Source organism: Pongo pygmaeus, chromosome 23 (assembly GCF_028885625.2).
Source record: "Pongo pygmaeus isolate AG05252 chromosome 23, NHGRI_mPonPyg2-v2.0_pri, whole genome shotgun sequence".
Taxonomy (NCBI): Eukaryota; Metazoa; Chordata; class Mammalia; order Primates; family Hominidae; genus Pongo; species Pongo pygmaeus.
In genome coordinates, this window is record NC_085931.1 from 1,118,273 (window position 1) to 1,125,399 (window position 7,127).

The window sequence follows — 7,127 nt, forward strand, 5'->3', positions numbered from 1 at the left end:
AAGAACAAAGCTGGAGGCATCCCGCTACCTGACTTCAAACTATACTACAAGGCTACAGTAACCAAAACAACATGGTACTGGTACCAAAACAGAGATATAGATCAATGGAACAGAACAGAGCCGTCAGAAATAATGCCACATGTCTACAACTATCTGATCTTTGACAAACCTGAGAAAAACAAGAAATAGGGAAAGGATTCCCTACTTAATAAATTGTGCTGGGAAAACTGGCTAGCCATATGTAGAAAGCTGAAACTGGATCCCTTCCTTACGCCTTATACAAAAATCAATTCAAGATGGATTAAAGACTTAAATGTTAGACCTAAAACCATGAAAACCCTAGAAGAAAACCTAGGCATTACCATTCAGTACATAGGCATGGGCAAGGACTTCATATCTAAAACACCAAAAGCAAAGGCAACAGAAGCCAAAATTGACAAATGGGATCTGATTAAACTAAAGAGCTTCTGGACAGCAAAAGAAACTACCATCAGAGTGAACAGGCAACCTACAAAATGGGAGAAAATTTTTGCAACCTACTCATCTGACAAAGGGCTAATATCCAGAATCTACAATGAACTCCAACAAATTTACAAGAAAAAAACAAACAACCCCATCAAAAAGTGGGCGAAGGACATGAACAGACACTTCTCAAAAGAAGACATTTATGCAGCCAAAAAACACATGAAAAAATGCTCACCATCACTGGCCATCAGAGAAATGTAAATCAAAACCACAATGAGATACCATCTCACACCACTGAGAATGGCAATCATTAAAAACTCAGGAAAAAACAGGTGCTGGAGAGGATGTGGAGAAATAGGAACACTTTCATACTGTTGGTGGGAGTGTAAACTAGTTCAACCATTGTGGAAGTCAGTGTGGCGATTCCTCAGGGATCTAGAACTAGAAATTCCATTTGACCCAGCCATCCCATTACTGGGTATATACCCAAAGGACTATAAGTCATGCTGCTATAAAGACACATGCACACGTATGTTTATTTTGGCATTATTCACAATAGCAAAGACTTGGAACCAACCCAAATGTCCAACAATGATAGACTGGATTAAAAAAATGTGGCACATATACACCATGGAATACTATGCATCCATAAAAAATGATGAGTTCACGTCCTTTGTAGGGACATGGATGAAATTGGAAATCATCATTCTCAGTAAACTATCACAAGAACAAAAAACCAAACACCGCATATTCTCACTCATAGGTGGGAATTGAACAATGAGAACACCTGGACACAGGAAGGGGAACGTCACACTTTGGGGTCTGTTGTGGGGTGGGGGGAGGGGGGAGGGATAGCACTGGGAGATATACCTAATGCTAGATGATGAGTTAGTGGGTACAGTGCACCAGCATGGCACATGTATACATATGTAACTAACCCGCACATTGCGCACATATACCATAAAACCTAAAGTATAATAATAATAAAAAAAATTGTTTTGATTTATTTAGATGTTTGCATGTTTATTTTATCTCAATGTTTGTTCTCAGGAAGAGTATTTTTCTTCATAAACTAAATTTTCAGGAAATTTTAAATGCATTTTACTGAGGTAAATATACACAGTTTACATTGCCTTTGTGTATTAAGGCACATTTTTCTTCAATCCTGAAAATAACTTTTGAAACATATGTAATTATAAATTTACATGTTTTTCCCTCAGAACTTTGAAGACCATAATCTACTGGATTATTGATCTTATTCACACATTGAGCAATAGGTTTGTTTTCATTGCTTTATAATTAATTTGAATTTTATCTTAGATGGCTTTATGTGATTTTCTCTATTTTGGTATTACGTTTTTAATTATTATTTTTCTTTTAATAGGTACGCCTTTAAGCTATTATAATTAATTATTTTAATAATTATATTTTTTATTCCCTATTTGACATTCACTCCATTTTATTTATTTAAACTGGGACTTAAACTACATGACTTATTCTAAATTTTTATGTATTTTAATTTTTCATATTGTTTATTTGTTTATCCCTATTGGGACTCCTAAATATTCACTTCATCTTACCTTCTAATTCATAATTCCTTTTTTCATTTATGTAATTTTTCTATTTATTCTATGGTTTACGATGAAAATTTTTTTACATTTAAAATTTTTACCTAATTATTTTCATAATATACTTTATTATTTTCTTACTTTTAAACTTTTCCTCTACTATATTTAATCATTATAACTACTTATATTACTTCCACACTATATATACAATTTTGAGATTTATTATGATCTAAAGGTACAGCCGTGTTTTGATTAGTATTTTGTTACTGAATAACTTTCATCTTGATTACTTTTGCTTTGTATATCTGGAAAAGAATAGTAGATTTCATTTTATTATAAATGACCAACCTCAAATAATGGGGTCATTGAAGATTCTGTGTCGAGGTATTTTATTCCACTGAAAAGATATCTGTAATGTGAACAATGCTCCCTTTGCAGACAACTGAAATGATTAAGTCAATGTATTTATCTAAATTGTCCCGGTTAAAACACAGGGTGTACATATGAACCAGAAACTAATGTGAGTATTGGTGTTAATTCCCAAATCAACCAAAGAGGAGAAACATCACCTCCACTAACTACTCTAGCCTATTTTTTCTAAACTTTTGAAAATGTAAGGATTCTTATTTTAGATAGCATAGTCAGATCCAAATACTCCTGCATCTATGCTGCTGTGACATTATATGCACCAATCAGACATGTTCAATTCTAACAACCTGTGCTTCCCTTATTAGCAATTCCAAAAGGTAGCATCAACTTCTAGTCTAATTTTTATTCTACAGCTGTGCTTCTTTATTCTTTCCTGAAAAATTATTTGTGGAGGTAGATGCCTTTGAAGATTCTCATCATATATGGTTATTTCAGGTTAAAAAGATAAGATTATCTAAATTTTTGCCAGAAATTCTGATACCGACATTATATCTTTGAAATCATTGGTTGTCACACTGCTGCTGACCTGTGCATTTAGGAGAAGCATATAAATATCAGTGCTTTGCAGTCTCTGAGGGTTTGAAATAAACAATACCGGCCATCTTGGCCACTGAGGCTCACATGTAGATTTTCATTCCCAGTCCCGGCACTTAGATTCAGGGGCACCTTCCTGAGGGGCTTTTGGTGGAGGCCTTCTTCAGAAACTTCTGCTCAGATCCCTGTTTCTGGGGAAGAAATGGAACTTTGATAATAATTCTTATACATTCTTATGAATACCCCATGCTTTTTACTCTTGCTCATGCATTCTCCTCTACGCTCTCCTGCCCCCTTTTTCACAACATTGCAGGCCTGTTTTTAATGAGGGGCCACCTCGGCAGTGAGACAGTGCCCCATGTTTGCGCTGATCCATCTGACCCTTTCCTGGTGCTTCTCCATGAGGAAAAAATGGAACAATGAGGAGTCGGTGCTTCATGTGATGTTGCCTGTTGCTTGCCACAATCACAGATAGGAAGACAAAAAGGCTTAACTCTTACTTTGATGTGGGCCTCTTGCTTTAATTTCCAACTCTGATATCAAGCAGTTTAGCTCTTCCCAGTTCAGCTCAGCTATTGAAATTTCAAGGAAGAAATTCTGTTTTTATTGGTCTAAATTTTGTGTCTTTTATATAGAAAAAATGGTAATAAAATTGCATCATATATTTAAAAATTGAATGCCTTATGTTTTGCCATTTTATTGAGGAGAAAATTTGTGTAGCCTATTGGAACTATTAACGGTGAAGCTCGAAGTACTAATATTTAGAAAAATTAAGGAATCAAAATCCAACAGTTTCTCATAGCATTTCTTTTTTTATAAACTTTCTATTTTATAGTTTGTAATTTAAAAACTTCTGTAGAAAATTGTTTAAAATTTTCAAAGTTAATACAAAATTAATTTTAGAATTTCTGTTTGCATAACCGTTACTTGTAAGTAGCTAATATTAATAAATTGTAATCAGCAACTATTATCTAAGCTGCACATTAAAAACTGTGTTAATATTTGCTGCTGCCTAAAATATAATACATATTTACATAATCTAAGTTACTAAAAATTACATAATTTTGCAGAGTAACATACACACATATAAATAATGAATATACACAGGTCAATTTTTTCTATTTCTTACTTACATTTTCTGTTTGATATTTGTATCAGAACAAAGGGTTTATGTCCTACTATCATAAATGGATATTTGCCTATTTTGCATTTTGTTACTTTAAATAATCAGACATATGCTTAGCTTCCCCTAGGTTAAATTTTTTACATAATTGTTATTCACATAAATAATCCAGAAAATATTTAAAGTTTTTAAAAATTTCCAGTGCCCTCACTGTACATAATATAATTCTATTTGTCAAAATGTTAGTGCTGTTTGCATGATATAAAACAACATTTTAGTGGTATCGACTAACTACATTCCTGTAGGTATAGCTTACTTTTGTTTTCCTAGAAGTGCTTGCAAATCAGTTCCAGGCCACAAGGCTTTGTCTTCAACCAAATAAGAATGTCTCAGAGACCCACAGAAATAACTGCGCCAAGTAGTCTTATAAACAGGCCTTGATAGATTGACCTATATAACTTTGAGACACTATCATTGGACTAAGTTATTTCTCTAATTCTAGCACAGAAGCATATGTGCTTACAAGATAGAGTAAAACAAATATTAGTAAAATAGGAATAAATGAACTGATGATGGATGATAATAGATTTTGTTTGGAATGTGAACATAAAACATTCCTGCTATTATTTCCTTGATATCTAAACATGAGTTAATGAGAGCTGCTGTTACATGTTATACAGCCTTTAGAAGGCTTGTGGTTTTTGTTCTTATCTATATTCATAGTTTTCCGTATTTGTGATTTACAATCTCAGCGCTTTTCATAATTATAGCTATATTTGTAGTTGCATACAATTGAGTTGCATAGTTGTAGTCAGTAGTCAGGGGATGGGCAAGGAGATGCACACAATTCCAGAGTGTTATTACCTTCTGTTCCAGTGGAAGTTCTTGAGGCTTCATTGCTACCTGGCACTCATCTTTCATGAGATCCTTTGTGTTTCTGAGGCCTCTGTCATACACCTAGGGTGTGGGTTTGCCTGGAAGCCAGCATCTACCTGTAGAAAACAGGGTTTTCCATGACCCAGTCATTGAATAGACTCTTCATCTACTTCTGCTGTTGAGAAAATATTGTTTCTTCTTCAGGAATTTCCACCTTCTTTATCAAGGACATCGTGTCATTCTTCAGGGTCACAGAATGCTCTACAGCCTACTTCCTGGTATCCACAATGGAGGAGATTAGTTGCACCTGAATTCAAGGAATATTCGAGAAGGGTTACAGTTGCAGAATTCCAAGCACCCTCAGTCTGACAGTGCTGATGTTGGAAAGACACATGGGGACCTGCCACAAGGGAGGCATTTTGCACGGAGGCCTCAAACGCAGGGCACACCCCTACAGGAGGGCTCTTCTCCTTGTAACAGTCACTTAGCCACTAACAGAAAGGCAACACTTAGAAAATTTAAATGAGGACTAAAATACTAACTCTAATCAGTTTATTATCTCAAAGAATTGGAAAAACAAATTTTTCCAATAATAGGGTATTAGAAGAGTAAACAAGGTATGCATCTTCTTTGGAGCTACATATATGTATTAAAAATGGGATATACAAATAATTTTTTTATGACATGGAGAAGTGCTTATGAGAAGATATACCATTAAACATATTAATTAAAGGCATACATTAAAAGGTATAACCAAACTTGTACATTAGAGCTTAAAATTTAAAATGTGCAGAAAAATGACTGAGAGGAAATATGCCGAATTATAAGAATTGAGGTGTTTCTTATAGGAATCAGGATCCTGTGAGAAACTGAATTGCCTTATTGATTCTCTTGTACTCTTATAGTTTCCAAATGTTCTACAGAGAGTGTAATGTAGGACCGTAGTCAGGAATAAGCATCTCTTTAAATAAGCAGTAGTGAAGTTCAAAGGAAGGGTGCGGTATGGGTCTGTGTGTTTCTTTTAAGATCTAATTTTTTCCACGTAGTGCTTCAGAAAGGAGAAGGCAATTTCAACAACTTAACCCCATCATCAAGAGGGTGTTACTTAGGTACATTATGGGAGGTCCTAGATAAACAACCAGGCAGCCACTAAGCCTCAGAAAGTCCGTGATATCTATTGGCTTGTGAGATGGTCTGCATTTCCTTGAAGGAAAAAAGCAGGTTTTAAAACACCAGAACCGAGTCAAATGCTAAGTTTAAATAGAAAGATTAGAAAGGCTTATGCATGAGAAAAAGATTCAGAGGATTCAATGGTTAATTCTGGCTATTTCTGAGTAATTTAAAATTACCTTTAATTTTTTAAATTTTAAGGCCAGGTGCGGTGACTCATGCCTGTAATCCCAGCACTTTGGGAGGCCGAGGCGGGTGAATCACTTAAGACCAGGAGTTTCACAGCACTATGGGCACCATGGCAAAACCCCGTATCCACCAGAACCACAAAAATTACCCAGTTGGTGGTGTCTACTTGTAGTCCCAGCTATTTCGGAGGCTGACGCATGAGAATCGCTTAACCCTAGGAGGTAGAGGTTGCAATAACCCAAGATCTCACCACTGCACTCCAGCCTAGGTGACAGAGCAAGACCTTGTTTCAAAAAAAAATTATTTTAATTAGGAATCAAATAAGTTAATTGTCAACTTACACTCTATTTACTTTTTAAACATTTCAAGAATTGATATTATAATTTTGTGTCAGTTCCTTATAAGAATCAATAAAATTATTTTTAAAATCCAACCAATTTTAAAGCTTTTATTTCATTAGACTCCCTGGCAAGAAAGCCACGGGATGTTAGAAAATTTGGAGAATGCAGAGAGAAGTTTGGGAAAAGTAGAGGAATGTATGGAGGGCAGAAGGGGTGAACATCAGGGAAACCCTCCCCTAGGTCAGTCTTCAGATGTGTTGGTGGACTTCCCCACTCAGCCTGGGTCACCTTTGCCAATAACCACATCTTGTCTTCTGAGTAAATGCTCCTTTCAAGAAGCTGGTGTCTAGAAATCTTTTCTCAATTTTAGTGTCTTCTTTTATTATTCAGAGGTTGAAAAGAAAGCCTCCACCTAAAGTGCCAGTCCTGGGG